An 18,323-nucleotide genomic window follows, 5' to 3' on the forward strand; every position below is an offset into this window, starting at 1 on the left:
GACGTTAAGTGGTGCTCTTTGTCGGAGCAAAACGAATCAAAGTGGGATATGATTACCCCGAAATGGAATGATGTACTATTCTGATGTTAGTCGCAAATTGAATCTTTTTTCCTAGCCTTTCATTCACCCGAAACGGGGAACTTATTCAGAACAGGTCGCACCAGCAGATCACAGGTTGAACTTCAAATCGTTAACAAATTATACACAATGGTGCTGGCCCAGACAAGTGATTCAGAAGTCACTCGTAAAAACTTTACTGTCGTTGGGTTTTCTAATTCATCTCCTTGTCATGACGTCGCATGCCACTTTTAATGACATTTTAATGTCCAGCTTTTGTTAGTCATGTCCACTCAATCAAAAGCTCATTCGTTACGTCTCCCTTACTGGGTAATCTGCCGGGCGGATGCTACGTCTATCATAGAGAGAAAAAAATCCTAAAATAATCCACCTATCGGTAATGATGTCTTTCCAGTTGCGATTTATCACAGTCATTACCAAAATTCGTCGTGCTAAATTGATTGGCATATCCAGAACACCTATCAAACATAATTTGTTGAAATAACATATTGACTAGGTCCTTTCAAGTGGATGACGAACGCTTGCAAATGCGTAAGAGGACGTTTGGCTCAAGCATTTTATTAGCCGCTTGCTGAATCTTACTTGTGGTTGATTATATTTTGGATATAAAACAACTGACGCAAATACTTACGCTGATGATAAATCTTCGAGAAGAATGTTGCTAGCAAGCATATTTTTTCGTCATGTGAACGCATGATTCCTTCCAGAGTTGATCTGAAAATCCGATTTTTTTTCCCTCAGTCAGTCTAAGAAACGTTGATTATTTCCAATTTTTTCTCTAATGACCTGGCCGACACCTTTCTTGCGTGGCGCAATCGGCACGAGAGCAGCTACCGGTTGGCATTTTTGCCATTGCAAAAAAAAACGACCAGTAATTTGCGAACATGATCATTATATGGTCGCGCAAAGTGGCTGTTGACGGACGCACCGGCGAAGACCCAGCGCGGAGATTGTTTGGTAATGGGCGATTCGGTCACCATCATCTCAACGAGCTGCTGAGGCTTTGTTCACATTGAACTTGATCTTGAGCGGGAGGAACGAACATTCTCTCCGCGCGCGCGCGCGAGCACGATTCAATGATCAAAGCAGGCCAACTTCGCACAACGTTGAAGTTCAAAGCAAACAGCTGGACGGAGCGAGATTTTCACAGAAATCGCTCGACCGTGAAAGCACAGGCTGCTGCGGTGGAGCCACGTACGGTGCGGCGCCTACTTCTTGTTGTGATAGGCGTGACATTTACCTATAATATTGAACCGTATTGGAGAGCTCGAGGATGATGCACAACAGGTAGTGAGTGTGGTTAGAAAGAAAATGTCACATTTGTTAACACCAACGCAAGATTTTTGCGTCATTCAACGAGAGGTCAAATCTATCACAGACGATATGGAAACCTTTGAAACTAAGCTTATTAGTAAATTCCAAAAATGAAAATATTTTGCCAAATTTATTTTATTCTTATATGCATATATAAGTTGGAACATGGAAAGATGGAACATGGATGATGTATATTCAATCAAACTTGTATTATTCGAATCGATTTTTTTTTAAATTAATTGCATTGTCTTGTCAAGTTCAAGCAGATTTCAAGCAGATTCAATTCAGATTTCATTTAAATTGAAATTGTTTATTTTTCGCCATATTTATAAACTCCCAGTATTCAAACAAGGCGGGTTATTTAAATTCTAAAAAAACGAACATGCAGCTTGAATTTTTCAAGACAATTGATTAAAAATCGTTTAGTATTTTTTTTTCATCTGTATACTGAATCAACAAGCAAATGTTAATTTTGCCTTCCTCATATATTTAGTATACTAAGTATGCGTAAATGTATGGTTGTGTATGTGTGCAAAAAGTCTATCTCATTTTTCAGTTACTAATCTTTAATCTATCTAAATCTATTTACTTGCAACAGATTGCATTCGACAGGAAATCCTGTCCCATTGCCACTTGCCAAAATTGGCTAGGTCGGAATTAGAAGTCTTAGAAGTTATGACCAAAATAAAAACACACAAATCTTACTATCCTGGTGTTATCCTTAATCGATTTGCTTGCAACAAATTGCAGTCGACGCAGAATCCTCTCCCACTATTTTCCAATGAAAATCAACCAGAACGGACTATAGGCTCAGGAATTATGGCCAAAATACATTTTTTATATGCAAAATGCATTTCAAAATCTCATTCATTTTTCGACACTTATCCGCAACCGATTTACTTGGAATAAGTTGCCTTTAACGGGGAGTCCTGTTTTATTATTTCTTATTTAAAATGAATCAAATCGAACTATGGGCTCAGAACATACGGCCAATTTTATTTCCTTAACCGATATATTGCAACAATTTGAAATTTACAAATTATATTATAACCAAAAATCCAAATTCCGGTAGCTTAGATGATGGAATTTATAAGCCGTTTGTAGGACTAATTGGACATAAATTAGTTTAAGCGATTCTTAGTCGACCTTTTAGAAACAAATTAGAATGTGAGTTAGAAGAGAAGTAGCTCTGCTTTAACCAGAGCAGTTCAAACTATCTAGTCTCCAGGTTAGTTTCGGCCTTTACACACTTCTATCTAGCACTACAGGGCGTCTGTAAATTATCCGTATAGATTTTGACAGTTTGCTTCTACACAGCATAATCAGACAATGATTCATCGTCTACATGTACAGCTATACATGTGGATGAAGAATCAGAGGGAATAAATTTTGGCTCTTACACCCTTTTCAAATGTTGGTCTAGAATTGACTAATTCATGGGCAGAACTACTCAGCAGGCTATAACAGATGTATATTGTAAGAATACTGAGAGTCATCTTCCTCTTAAATAAAGACAATAATAATAATGACGAGTCATCTCAATAACAAATATATACAGAAATGTACTTATCAGACATTTTTGATTATTGTGTAATAATTTCAAATGTCTCAGTAATATACTGTTGTTGACGTTTGGACCATGTCAAATGCCATAAGGCGAGTTAGTACAATTCCATTCCGATCTCAACAGTAAGGCCGTCTTCAGTGTCTCGTACTTGACTCCACTGCTACTGTATAAGAAAAAATACTACTTCCAAGTCCGACCGCATCGTGCTGTGCGGTTCCATTTTCTCTCTTTGCTGAAGGAAGTTTTTAATACTACCCGAAGCTATTTTAATTTCAACAGTGCTTCTCAGCGCTATTTGTACCCACTGATCCCGTTACGATCTTTGCAAGGACCCGTGCCTTCGTTTTACGTTGGACCCGTTTGCGGAAGTAAAATTCCGACAAGCGGTGGTAATCCTGCAGGGACACCGTTCTGGGAAAAAACCTCTTAGAAGGTCACGAGTCCACGCTCAGCAATGAGCATTAATAAAAACAAGAGGAAGGGGGAGTCTCTGAATTCTCCACTTCCTTCTAAGAAACAAGGTTTCAAGACCGTCCTGCCAAAGCACGGAAAAAATAGAATGAAGCTGAAGTCTAACATTGGAAATAATTATTCTCCTATCAAACTGAGCAATCAGTTCGAATTGATTCACGAAGAAATTGAGCAAATCGAGTCTACCGCTAGCCCAGGTGATTCGTTCCATGCGAAAAACCAAAGGATTCCGCCAAGTGTGGTATCTGTTGCCGAGTTTTCGGAGTTTCGGAGTTTTAGGAATGAGATTTTGAGTAACCTTCAGGGGATCAAGGTTTCATTTCAGATTGCCAGGAAGGGTGACTGCCGCGTTTTGCCGGGATCCTTTGACGATCGCAAACGTCTTCTTTAGTATTTAACTGAGAAGCGGCATAAATTCTTCACATATGACGACAAAACTGAGCGATTGTTCAAAGTCGTCTTGAAAGGTCTCCCGTCTCCTTGAAATTCCTCAATTACTTGGATTTTCACCAGTCCAAGTAATTAAGATGAAAAAGAAATCTCGCTCTAGTACTTCCCAGATAGGCATTTCTCAAGAATTTTATTTAGTTCACTTCATCAAAAGTGAACTAATATGAAAAGTTCGGAAAAGGGCTGCATTATGTCCCATGTCCGTATTATAAGGGAACATTTCCGTAGGCCTGGGGGAAATTTCCAAAACCCCACCCAGTGCCGTAAGTGCCAAAAAAGGGGTCACGGAACTAAACATTGCCACATGGGTGGTAAATGCATGGTGTGTGGTGGAACCTCTCACGCCAAGGACGCCTGTCATGTGAGAGAAGATTCCATTAACTTTGTTAATATCTTAAAAATCACTCTAATAAAGCTTTAAAAAAAAAAAAAAAAGAGCACGAATTGAGAGAACTACAACGCCCATGGGGATGAAACATCAGGGGATCGTTTGCTTACTTATGCTAAACAATCGACTTTAATTTCAGCAGTGTATGAAAGTTATTACGCTTGGTTTGAACTTTTGATAATACGAGTAGAAAACCGAGTGGTCAATTTAAAAGTCACCACATGGCTTAGTTGTATTCCGTGTATAGTAGAAAATCGAAAATTTGTTTTCAATAAAATGAAATATCTGCAGTTATCAGACGTCGCAACTCATTTCTGATTAGTGCGCATGATAGTACATCCATGCGTGCATGATGCGCACTACTAATGAAATATTTCAAATTGTCGCGACTCGCGTCGCAGCGCGAGTGCTCAATCGCGCGGTCCGGTTTGGTGGCGGCCCGACAATATAATCACCTTAACGACGGGAAATTCCAACAGGATCCCAGATTCGCCGGGTAAACATATTTCAAACGCTCAAAATCAACAATCATTTGCCAGTTGAGCAATTTATACCCACCACAATTAACGAACAAATTTTGCTCCTACCTCTCACCGGGTAACAAGCAGTTCGTCGAATTCTAATTTTTCAAACACGCCCACCTATGCAAGCATCGCTGCAGGCAAGCCAAATTTCATTTCTGAAAATTTACCGACGATGAATGACTTTCATACCCCTTCTTCAACGGGAAATAAAGTTCGTTCTGATGACTCAAGTAGCATGTCTGCTTCCAACTCTGATTTTCTAAATGAACAATTGCATCACATGATTGGTGCAATGTTCAAAGCAAATACCAAAACTGAAGATGTTCAGGTTGGTATCAAATTTACTAAAAACATTGTTATTGGACTTTGCTTTAAGTGATCAAAAGAATGCCCGCTCTTTAAATGGTTAAGGAAGAAGAATTATTCTACTTTCTATCAGTTCATAATGTGCACATTGCCATTATAACTGAAACATATTTAAAATCTGGATTCTTGATCAAAAGAAATCCAAAATATTTTATTTACCGAAATGATCGTCTTGACAGCGCCTGTGATCGTCTTGACAGCGTATCAAACATAAATTATATTCTTCGTTTGAAACCAAAGTTTTTGAAACCTTGGGAGTTTCTGTTGTAACAAATTTTGGACAATTTTCTTTTATTGCTGCCTACTTGCCTTTCCAGTGCAATGAACAGCAAAGGAATTTGTTGAGAGCTGTTCTTCAAATCCTAGCTCGCAACAAATCCAAATTTTTCATAATTGGTGACTTCAGTGCCAAACACCGTTCATGGAATAATGCTCAAATCAATTGCAATGGTAAAATTTTATTTGAAGATTGTTCTGCGGGATATTATATGATTCAATATCCCAATGGACCAACTTGTTTTTCTTCCAGTCGAAATCCTTCTACAATTGATTTAGTTTTAACGGATTCAAGTCAGCTGTGTGGCCAATTGGTAATTGAGATTTATACAAAACGTATATCGATAGGAATTTTGATATTGATATTCCTCTCGACACCAAAAGTGATATTGATAATGCTCTCGTATCTTTGACAAATTCAATTGTCGAAGCCAGAGGCTTTGCAGTTCCTGAATGTGAAATTAAATTCAACTCCATTATTATTGACGACGATTTTCAGCTAATGATCCGTCTTAAAAATGTGAGGCGAAGGCAATACCAAAGAACTCGCGATCTCGCGTTGAAAGTTATTTGGCGAGATTTGCAAAGTGAAATTTAAAACGTTTCGCTATTCTGAGAAATACCAATTTCGAGAATAATGTCTTGAAGTTGAATCCCAGTTCGAAACCCTTTTGGAAATTATAGAAAATTCTTAAAAAAAACCTCAAAAGCCAATTCCAGCGCTTAAAGACGGACATAAAATTTTATTAACAAATGGCGAAAAGGCTTAAAAACTTGTTCAGCAGCTCGAGAGTGCCCAAAATTTTAGTCTAGGTCTCACTAGTCTAATTAAGGATCAGATTACACGGAGCTTCGAAGACATACTCAATCAAGAGAATGTTTTTGACTTATCAGAAAACTTCCTAAGAGCTCTTTATCCTTTGTAGTTAATTTATTTAACAAATGTTTTCAATTGGCATACTTTCCAGATAAATGGAAAAACGCCAAAGTTTGAAGCCGGGCAAAAATCCAGCTGAGGCTTCTAGTTATCGCCCAATCAGTTTGCTTTATTCAATAAGAAAGAAATTAAATGAAAAAAAATATTTTAAATAGAAAGATGGTTCAAATTAATGACAATTCTGTTTTTGCTGATGAGCAATTTGGTTTTCGCCATGGGCATTCAACCACTCATCAGTGATTAAGAGTTACGAATTTAATTCGAATCTGAAGGATATTCGACTGGAGTTGCTCTTCTTGATATAGAGAAAGCATTTGACAGCGTTTGGCATGAAGGTTTGATTGTAAAATTGGTGAATTTTAATTTTCCTCTGTTCACTAAAAATCTGATAGATTACCTGTAAGAGCTGGTGTTCCCCAAGGCAGCATACTGGGGCCCATATTGTATAACATAATTACTTCCGACTTACCTGATTTACCCCCAGGCTGTCAACAATATTTGTTTGCGGATGACACTTCTCAGCCAAAGGGCGAAGACTTTGTGTCATTTGTAGTAGATTGCAAAAAAGTTTGGATAGTTTCTCCACTTTCTTGCAAAAATGGAAAATTTCCCCGAATGCTTTCAAAACTCATCTTAGGACTTCTGCTAGATCAAAAATTATCCTTTAAAAATCACATTGAAGGTTTAAAGCCAAATGTAACATATACGTTAAGTGAACTTATAAAAAAAATCATAAAGATCTGTAAAAAACTAAAAATCATTTTGAAAATTGATAATTATGATTATCATTCAGATAAATTGTGGAATAAATTAAATTAATAAACAAAGACATTTGGAATGCACAAATAAATGTCTTTGTAAATTTATTCTATTTTAGGTGCAACAAAGTTCGCCGGGTTAGCTAGTTTAACATATTTTGTTTTACTGACGTTACTACTAGATATATTGGTCGCAGGGTTTGCGGAAATCGTTCCCAATAAAGGCAAAAACTGACCCGAAAAATTTAAATTCATAATATTGATTGATGGTATGTGTTCAAGACGATTAATGGTATGCATGTAAATTATTACGCATCCATTAGGCGTTGTTTAGGCTGTTGTAGCCAGGTCTTCGAAGAAAAAGTTGAAAAACGTGTTAGCCACAACTTTTTAAAATTCTGAACTAATTATTCTTTGATCAAATCGTTTTGCCAGGAATTAGGGGAACTGTTCCATTTTCCATTTCACTGAACATTAGAATGATTCAAATTTGGACTTTTTTGCTCCCCTATGCTTAAACGATGGCATTTGCTATTTTAATAATCGTCCTAAATTTTTAGCTAATTTGGATGTAATTTGACTGAGCACAAGCAATTTGAAGCTTGTATGAAAACTACTATGAAAACAGCAACTTTTGCGAAAAACCGTTCCCCATCATTGCCCATTAAGCTCTAAAAATGTATGAATACGTTAGCAATATGGGAAATTTAACAAGGGAAAATATCGTCGTTGTTGCTAAACGATTTGATGCTGGCAACAAAAGTTATTAGGGAAATACTGAATCGTGGGAAATTCAATTTAACATGTAAAAGAATAACGTCAATATCAATAATGAGCATTTTGTTTTATTCATAATTTTGCTCCCAAAAGTCAGATTGTTTCGCAACAACAACTGACTTTCAGCTAAGGATCTATTCTATGATAGCGATGCGTTAAATATATTCAAATATATTCCGGGCTGCTTCACGAAACGATCCTCTACATATGTGGCAATTCTCATAGTAATTTTCATTTAACCTTCAAATGGCACGTGCACAATCAAATTACATCCAAATCAGCTAAAAATTTGGGAGGACTAATTGAATAGCAAAAACAATCGTTTAAGCACAAGGGAGCGAAAAAGTCAAAATTTGAATCACTCTACTGAACATATATTCATCTCATCGCAAAACAAAGAAATACAGCACCAATCTCGTTGCTTCTTTTTGCTAACACGCGTGCTTACTGCTGAAAAAAATCACAAAAATAAGAAACAAACCTAATTCCATTTCATTGCTTTGCTTTTGATGGGATGGAAATAGGAGCTATGGGATGAAGTGCCGAACCGTTCCCCTACATAAATTACTCACACTCCGAGCACTCACTATGAAATGGTAATTTCGACCATTTTAAAGTAAGTGTTTGAATTCGTTTATAATGTTGATGCTCAGAACGGAAAACTGATGATTTTGGTAGATTTAGGGCGTTAAAAGGTCTCAGTATGCAGAATATGAGTCATGTTTGGGATTCATGTTTGGGCTACCATTATGGATAAACAATTGGCGGTTTTAGGAGAACAGTTTTTGAAACTCGATACCATTATTTGTATCGCATTCATAATATAATAATTAAAATTCCGAAACAAATATGATTTTAAATTTCTATAAGATAGACAATGTAAAAACCCTGTTTATTCTATTACACCCGCTTCGAATTTGTTTCTTTTTCAACGTTTGCTCAACTATTTCAACTTATATCGATTCGTTTTTGCTGGTGCTAATATTATGAAACTCTTTGAATTCTGATCAAGTTCAAGGTAATCATATGTAGTAGCTAGGATTGTCTCAAGCATACAAAATAATAATGAAAAATCAGCTGTCAGCTTATGAGGATAAATAAAAAAACTGAATTGTTAGTCAATTCAAAGATTTCTGAAAGTTTTACCGAAATATCAACATTTAGAATAAAAACCAAATTTCAGTGCAATTTTACAGCAGAATCGTTTCACAGATTTTTTGTTAAATTCATCCAAAGTCGAAAAAATTATCCAGCGATCAGTTTCACTGTTGAGGAACGAGTGATTTATTTTGAGTGTGTTGACAAATAAATTTCTGAGTCATTTACAAAATGACAAAACATAGTTTTCTCTCATAGTTTTTGAAGAACATAGTTTTTGAAGAAAAAAATTTAAAAAAAAAACATTTCATGAATATGCAATGATGAAAATAATTAAATATATCTCCCTAAAGAGGTAAATTTCTATGTGTTTTGCTATTGAACAAAATACGGTAGACTTTAGACTCGCTTTTTCATTCCATGAATAATGATGTGTGTTCTCCCTTAAATGTTTTCCCCCTTAAGGAACCTGGAAGTTGCTTTTTTAAAAGCTCGGTTAATCGTTCTAACAACCTTTATATAATCAAATTTCATTCTAGCGGCCATATCACTGTATTGAACTTGTGAGATAGCAAATTCGTTGTAACTTACTTTCGCCGATAGGTCTTTCAATCCCAAGGCATTTTCATCTTCACTGTTTTCCTCCCCTATGATGTGTTTGATTTGGAAAAGCAACAGTGAAAGTTCGTGAAACTTTTATTTTATTTATTCTAAGAATCCGTGTTAAAAAATTAATGTTTTTGGATGATTTATTTAAAAAATCGTACATGCAAAATACATGTAAAAAGAATCTGGTATAGGTACTTTTAAACTCGTGTGATTAGACGCTTTTCTGCGTACAAAATTTGTGGCCAAAGTATCGAAGTTTAACCGTTGCGCAAACTCTTGAAGTTAGATGGTTGACCTTCCAAAAAAATGATCCTAACTAAGCTTTGAATAAACTCACAAAATATCAACCATATTCAGATGGTTATACATGAGATCAAAAATGAATTAGAGTTTTTTTTTCTCTAGAAGTGATAATAGTTTTAAAACTTCAATTTTTTCATCTTCGTTTTCGAATACGTTACCTATTGCCTACTTTTTATATATTTTTTCCCTATCTATTCATAAAGACCAAAACTTTAAGGACATTAGTTCAAAAAAATGAAAAACAGTTATAAAATGTTTGTTGCAGTTTTTGTAATAAAGCAAGTTCTTTTATTGTAACTTGTATTTATAGACCGTTCCGAAAATTATAAATATGCTTTATTTATTGAATAATTCCAATTTTTTTCAAGTAATCTACTGTTTTATGGTTACATATGGCCTAGAATTTTATTTACTTTCATATAACATCGAGTTTTCGAGAATGTTTCGAATATTTGTCATGTTGTATGATTTTTTCCTCCACAATGTTTTGAGAATTTTGCACAACATGTTTTTCAGCTATTACTTAAAATTTTTCATATTTTTTTCTACCTAATCCACTCGATCTGTTCTTAGCATTTTTAGCATTATGGATTTAAAAAATTAAACAATTGCAATCGGACGAGAATTAGAACAATTTCAAATTAATAGCGACTATCCTCAAAAACAACCAGTTTTTTACTTTTTGGAGCAATGTTGTCTTTGTCATTAGTGTTCAGATCAAACCCCAAGATATACTGTACCTAAAAATCTTCTGATTCTAAAGCTATATAGGGGGAATGACGGCTTTGGCAGGTTTTGTTCTATTATTGGCAGGGGGTTTTTTATGACTGACTAAGCTCAAATTTGGCCTAAACATTCTTTGCATATCAAAGAACATTGTAGCCAAATTTCATAACATTTGGTCGACAAAAACCCCCCTGCCAATAATAGAACAAAACCTGCCAAAGCCGTCTTTCCCCCTACGTACTAATAATGATTATTCCATTTTCAAAATAATTTTTAAGGTATTCGGAGTTTTCAGGTTATTGAAATTATTTTTCAACCAGATCTCGTCGATAATGCGAAAAGACGGACATTTGTATGCGTCTGTATTGAAAAATATATTGATCTAACAAATTCGTGCTATCATAGGTAGTTTACCCTCCTTAGCCGTGCGGTAAGACGCGTGGCTACAAAGCAAGACCATGCTGAGGGTGGCTGGGTTCGATTCCCGGTGCCGGTCTAGGCAATTTTCGGATTGGAAATTGTCTCAACTTCCCTGGGCATAGAAGTATCATCGTGTTAGCCTCATGATATACGAATGCAAAAATGGTAACCTAGCTTAGAAACCTCGCAGTTAATAACTGTGGAAGTGCTTAATGAACACTAAGCTGCGAGGCGGCTCTGTCCCAGTGTGGGGATGTAATGCCAATAAGAAGAAGAAGAAGTGAAGAATCATGTTTCATATTCTTCATATACAAAGCCGCAGGGTAGTTGTGTCAAGTATTTCTATAAACAAAAAGAATGCTCAGATGTCGATTTGCCAAATTATCAACTCGCCTGTTAGAACTCTAGAACGATCGAAAATCATGCTTCGCAGAAATGTTGTATGAGAGTGCCTAATCCTTCAAATTAACCATGCAAACATTGATCTAATCTGGTCGAAGCTCAGACCTGCAATCGCGAAACCGGCTCGAGAATAGGTGGAAAATACGTTCCTCTCACGTCAACACCATCAGTTCTCATTTAATCGTTAGAGAAACTTCAATGTCGAACCAAGAGTAGATGCGCGTATCTACAGAAACTTCAACATCAACGACCTTGGCTAGCTGTACCGGCGAACGTCCCACAAATTCGTATGTCAAACAGTCAAACAAACACTTTGGATTTGTTTATTTTTCCGCAAAATTTGTTGACTGCAGAAAATTTCAGATATCGATGTGATTGACTGTTTAAAAAAAACTACTTAGCCAACCAACGGAATTCGAGCTTAGGTGCTAACTGCAGAACGAACTTCCTGCCATCACATTGAGTCCAACTCGATCATCGTTAGTCACTACAGTTAGCCATCACACTTTCATTTCTTCCGATGCACTACATACTGGAAACCGTTTCGAAATATTCTGAGATGGTCCACTTTCACTAGCACTTATTCAACCAGAGGGGGTAATAATCTACGCTTCAACGGCCCATAATCGCTCGCGTGAGCCGATCACAACCTATTCTAATTCAAATCACGTCCTTCACACGCATGTACACGCTGCCATAAAAACCACGTGGAAATCGCACCAACGTTTAATCAATTTCAAAAATGTAAATACAACCACCGACCGAACACCCAACAACAGACCTAATCGATCGCTGCAGAAAACAAACGAACGCTCGCGTACCGCGAAAGCAAAACTGACGATCACACCTTTGTAGCTCGAAAGTGCTACTGAAGGCCTGCTTGGATGCGATGCTGAAGCTAAGCCCGATCGCGCACCCGCCGAAGACTCACAACAACGCAACCCCGTAGATGCCACTCAGCCGGCGGCCTAGGGGCGATCCATGTGCAATGCATATGCACTCAAAACGCGCCAACCGTTGCACGAGCTTTAATTAATAAACCCAACTGAAACCGGTCACCCAAACACCCTGTTAACAGTTCTTATCACTTGTAAGCTTTAGCCCTTATTGCGTTAATGGACCCCTCGCGTACGGAAAACTCCATCAATTAATAAAATGCACCCCGCCAACCAGCGTCCGATCGTTTCGCGGGGCTTCCGATCTCGCAGAGCTTCAATGATATGCACATGAGGGTGCAAAATCGGTGTGAGCACCGAGCAGCCAGCATTCGCGCGCGCGCCACTATCACATACGATCACAAAAAGTACGCAGCCAGCAGTGCTCGCCTTCAACCGGCAAACGACGTGATCGAAAGACGGCGCGCTCTCACGGCGGGCCGAGCAGTGAGTTACACTCCGTTCCCGTTGTTCAAATGTTGCAGAACGCTAATCACACTCACACTGGACTTGCCTGAGTCACTTCTGCTGGTCCCAACGACCTTCCTCTTGTGAGTTAGCACTTGGAACTGAATCTTCGCGATCTGATCGCGCAATATTTTATTACTTTTGGCGACTGTTTTTCGAGCGGTTTTGGTGGTATTCTCGATGCGTGCGCGTACCCGGGGTTAACTGGGTCCTGAATGTGCGACGGAGTTGCGAGCAACTGAATTGGGATTCCTGGCGGCGCACAACGGGATTAGGTAGGTGCTTGGATGGTGTAAAGAATTCAGGAATCCTAATCAGGTATAATATTAAAGGCAATAAAAAATCACATTAAATCACTCAGTGGCAACCACTGACTGGTGTACCATTTAGTCATGAGTTGGATTTAGACTGCTGATAGAACTTGTACCCACACTCTTCCATAAGGTACGCGGACGTACTACCAATTATACAACAGCTGCCCCTCGCAAGCAACTGATCCGAATCCACCTCAAAACAAGGGTATTTAAATTGATGCCCCGATTCAATCGATCCTAATTTCTTCAGAAGGACGTTCTAAAATTGTTAATCCAATAGTTCAGTTCTATTGAAGGATGATTTGAACGACGAATAGATCGTGTTGATCAAAAGTTGATGTACAAAATGGAATGGAATGGGATGAACAAAATAATTAGGATAGGCAAATTTTGGGTAAAATTAGATGTGTTGCAACTACCTTAGTTATCATCCGATTTTGACAATTCAGGCATGCCTGAACTAGAAAATTAATGCAGTTTGACGGTATGTCCAGGGAACCGACTATGGCCACCGGATTCCGGAGATATTCCGGGTTTTTCGAAGGTAGGTTCAAAACCGTAAATTTGAGGTGGATATTAGGAGAAGTTGTGGTTAAAAATTGAATTATATTATTAACCACAAATGAAGTAGGGCTCTTGCTGATTGGAACCATATATTAAGATTCGAAATCGGACCAGAATCAAGTGAGATATGGCCATTTCTTCATAATCGGTTCCGATCGATACTTATCAAAGGGGTCAAGCCACAACTTCATTTGAATCTCGCTTTAGTAGTAGTAAAATTCTTCTTTATTTAAAACATTTTTTTGTTTTACAATTAATTTTAACATGTACAGTGATCGGCCGGTTGGCCCTCCAACTTCAATTTCAATTATTGTTATTATTATGATTATAATGTTCGACTTAATTTTTAAAATATAATGTATCATGACGGCCTTCAGGAGGCGCTAGTGTTTTTTAAAATTTGATAACCTAACTACTATGTACACTAATATTTACAATAAAAATTTGATAACCTAGATTGGAACTAAGCGCTTGTTGATCCGAGTGCAAGCAACGGACCCTAAACTTTTCTTTACACTCACCAAAGCGTTCATGTAAGGTTTTTATTCCGGCCAGACGGTGGACCTCGGATGTTCTTGTCCTGGGAGGGGTGTTGAGGATCATCCTCAGGAATTTGTTTTAGACCCGTTGAAGTTTGAGGTGGTGGGTTTTAGCGCAGCTCTCCCAGACCGGCATGCCATATTCGATCACGGGGAGGATGATTTGCCTATGACAATGACGACCATCGAGTCGGTTGACCAAGGGTGCAGTAGTTTCAACAAGACGTTACACTTTGACATCGGCTTGTCAACCTGTTGCCTGAAAATAAGTTTGCTGTCAAGGGTCAACCCAAGGTAGCCGGCCTCATTGGCCCATTCCACAGTCGTGCCATTGAGGATGATTTTACAGTCCCCAGGCGGAACAAGTTTAGGGGATTTGGAGTGGGGGAAAATGATGACCTGGGTCTTCGCCGCGTTGATACAGATCTTCCAGCTGGTGAGACACTCTGTCAGGGCATCCAGGCCTCGTTGGAGTTTTGCCACTAGCGCTCTGATCACTCTACCGTTGTAGACGATGGATGTGTCATCTGCGAACAGAGACAGAATGCCGCCTTCTGGAGGTTCTGGCATGTCGGAGGTGAACAGATTGAAAAGCAGGGGCCCGAGGATACTGCCCTGGGGAACGCCTGCGACGATGTTGTGCGCATTGGAACTCGCTCCGCTGATTGAGACCCGGAATGTCCTTGCCGACAGGTAATTGTTGATGATTTTCACCAGGTAGCTGGGAAGATTGTAGCGTTGTAGTTTGTACACCAGGCCATCATGCCATAAATTGTCAAATGCCTTCTCGACATCGAGTAAGGCCATGGCGGATGTTTTCGAGACAAACTTGTTCCGTCTGAGTACGTTGGTAACTCGGGTCAGTTGGTGTACAGTTGACCGACCGCGTCGGAAACCAAACTGTTCCTCGAGCAAGATGTTGAGATTTTCGGCAGACTCAAGTAACCGGTGATGAATAGCTTTTTCGAATAGCTTGGATAATCCTGAGAGAAGGCTGATGGGACGATAGCTTTTGGGTGAGGAAGGATCCTTCCCAGGTGTGGTAGTAGCGGCTTGTATTCAAATAATAGTCGAAGATATTGAATGAAAATGAAAGCATGAATTTTTTGAATGAGATTTGAATTTCTAAATCGAAGCAATCGGCGTTCGAATAGTAGGCGCCCATTAGCACACGAATATGAACTCGATTGACAAAACGAAACAAAGAAAGAGAAGAGACGATACTAATCCGAATATTAGGTACATCGTCTATGTATCACTAGAGCTACTCGTTCTGTCAGAACATACTCGTGAGTACACAGACCATGATAATTCAGATATTCGACGAATGTCAATCGAGTTCATATTCGTGTGCTAATGGGCGCCTACTATTCGAACGCCGATTGCTTCGATTTAGAAATTCAAATCTCATTCAAAAAATTCATGCTTTCATTTTCATTCAATATCTTCGACTATTATTTGAATACAAGCCGCTACTACCACACCAGGCTTCCGGATGGGGATGACTTTCGCTGACTTCCAGGACGATGGGAAGTAGCTGAGCCGGAGACACTGATTAAAGATCAGCGAGAGGTGCTCAAAAAAACGAGCACTCATGTGTTTGAGCTCGAGATTCAGGATGCTGTCGAAGCCTGGGGCCTTCATGTTCTTCGACGATTTGATATAGGCCGTCAATTCGCTAGCTGAGATCTTCAACTCCTCCGAGAAGTCGTTGGGAATCAAATGGATGTTGTTAGCATGCTCGTTGACGGCTGCTTCGTGTGGACTGACGATGTTCTGCCCAAGATTGTGTGAGCTGACGAAGTGACGACCTATTTCAGCGACCTTCTCTGCAGGAGTTATCAAGCGATCCTTAGAGCCATTATTGCCTAGTGGGATCAAAGGTGGAATGGGCCGAGGCTTGGATTTTAGAATTTTGATCATTTTCCAGAACGGCTTAGCATAATCTGGGAGAGTGCGGATCTTATTCGAGAAGTCGTTATTTTTGAGGTCCACCATTCCACCAAACCGGATGGGGTTCGCCACACTTGTTGCAGCGCGGCTTCATGCGGCAGTTCCTGGTTCCGTGCCCGAAATTGAAGCAGTTGGTACATTGCGTGATATCGCGGTGCACTGGCCGATATCGCTCCCAGTCAACGACGGTGTAATTTATAACGCCAACCAGCTTCAGGTCCTTCCAGGTAGTGGAGCCGTGCTCCAGATGGATCTGGTACAGTTGTTCGCGATATCTCCTCGCCTTGTCGTGACGAGCGATCTTGTGGACGGCTACTGGCTTCAGTCCGCAACTTTCAAGCTCTGCTTGGAGCTCTTCTTACTTCATGTCGTGAAGTCCTCGCAGCAAAGCCTTGAGCGGCTTCGTGCCGGGGTGGACATGAGTGTAGTACTCATACTTGTGGACCTCGAGGAACTCCACGACGGATTGATGATGGTCTCTGTTGGCCGGCATCACTTTCACGCCCTCGCTGCAGAGCCGAAAAGTACATTTCAGCACCTTAGCGATCAGCTAGCGAATTGTTGGGCGTAAATCCGGCGGATCGCCCTTCACAAACAAGGGCGGGCACTTCTCCTTCCGCTCAGGTTGCACCTGCGGCAGCTGCGATTGCTGCTTCTTCCTCTTTTTCGGTGGATTGCCGGCGTCATCAAGCGGCAACGGCGAGAACACGTTGCTCTGCAAAAGCTGCTTGGAGGGGTTACCCGCGCCTCCAAGAGCAGTGCGCTTAGGCACTTTTCCAGCGACCGAATCGGCCACCGAGTCTCCTATGACGGGTCCGGGAGAAAATAACGCCAACGCGACAAGCGAAAACGTAAACAGCGAACGAACGAAAAAAAAAAACACTTCGAAAAAATGCGCGAGCAAAAAACACGTCCGTACGTGTTGCTGTCTCGAACTGGAATGAATCTCGCTTTATGATAGATCGTCCACTATGATTTTATTCCAGAAAGCTTCTAATGTGTCAAAAATGAAAAACCAATTGAATAAACGGATCCTGGAGTCGCTGGGATGTCCCCGGGGAACCTGTGGAAGGGGACATTTTAATTTTAGCGCCAAAACCAGTCATTCGACGGCTCTTTTTTCATGGTTTCCGATCAAGAAGCGAAGTATGAATATACAATGGTCAATTGACGGTTCTGACCGCTTCCAGGACCTACGCGGTCAGGACCTACGTAATATTGTTGGCGATTTGTTGCCGCTTGGTGTGATTTGTCAGAACGCCGGTCAAGTATGTTAAAATAAAATGTTAGACAAAATGTACGTTAGACATCATTTGAAGTTCGCATTCTTTAGTTCATGTGAGTTTAGTTTTAAGAGATTTCTCTGTTCCTCCACTTGCTAAATTCTCGAAAAATATCAAATCCTCGACAATAAGAGAAGATAATTCAATTGGTGAGCTGTGCATATTTGTTGTTTCTCGGCCAATTACGACTAGCAACTACGATATGTACAGGTTAAGCTAAGCTAAGCTAGGACCAGTACTGAAATTTCTTATTTTCAATCAGAGATGTCACACGATGTTTACATATCTGCCCCTTTCAATATCTATAGTAACGAGAAGGATGAATGGCATGCTACAAAAATCTCAAAAAATATTTGTTCCATGCAGGGCATGAATTATTTTTGTGTTTATTGCCACTTTCAACTCGTTGAATTAAAGGAGTATGATTAATTTGTCGATAAATCACTATTCTTCGCATGTATCTATTAAAATAACTTAGAAATTTATTTTTTTTTAAATGAAGCACAACAGCCTTTCATGACTGCCTTTCATGCGAAATTTATCAAAGAACCCATGTTGCTTTCATTTGGTTGCCTAATATAGAAGAAGGCGCTTTGCTCTTTGTCTTAAGACGATCACGACCTTTTCCAGTACTGGCTAGGACAATCAAAAGTTTGAAAAAACAAATTTGCAAATTGGTGGAGAATTTCCGAGTCGTTTGATATATAAATCTCGGAAATTCGTCAAAAGATAAAGGTGTTATTAGCATTCAAAATCTTACACGATGGCTCGTGGCGGTCTCCAATTTTGAAGTTTTCGTTTTA

At 39.2% G+C, this 18,323-nt stretch overlaps 1 protein-coding gene across 11 annotated transcripts in view; it reads right to left on the bottom strand.

Moving 5' to 3' along the window:
- The window catches only part of LOC134213437 (mucin-2-like), a 93,390-nt gene extending 80,431 nt beyond the window's left edge, over positions 1 to 12,959 (bottom strand). For 5 of the 11 annotated variants that reach the window (XM_062692492.1, XM_062692493.1, XM_062692491.1 and 2 more), the window contains exon 1: positions 12,246 to 12,388. The gene's annotated coding sequence lies outside the window, so the exon portion shown is untranslated. Of the gene's footprint in view, positions 1 to 11,997; positions 12,134 to 12,226; positions 12,389 to 12,902 lie in introns of those variants that run through there. The other 6 variants (XM_062692485.1, XM_062692494.1, XM_062692483.1 and 3 more) reach the window with 6 other exon arrangements.
- Positions 12,960 to 18,323: the final 5,364 nt, after the last annotated feature.

Source organism: Armigeres subalbatus, chromosome 2, assembly GCF_024139115.2.
Source record: "Armigeres subalbatus isolate Guangzhou_Male chromosome 2, GZ_Asu_2, whole genome shotgun sequence".
Taxonomy (NCBI): domain Eukaryota; kingdom Metazoa; phylum Arthropoda; class Insecta; order Diptera; family Culicidae; genus Armigeres; species Armigeres subalbatus.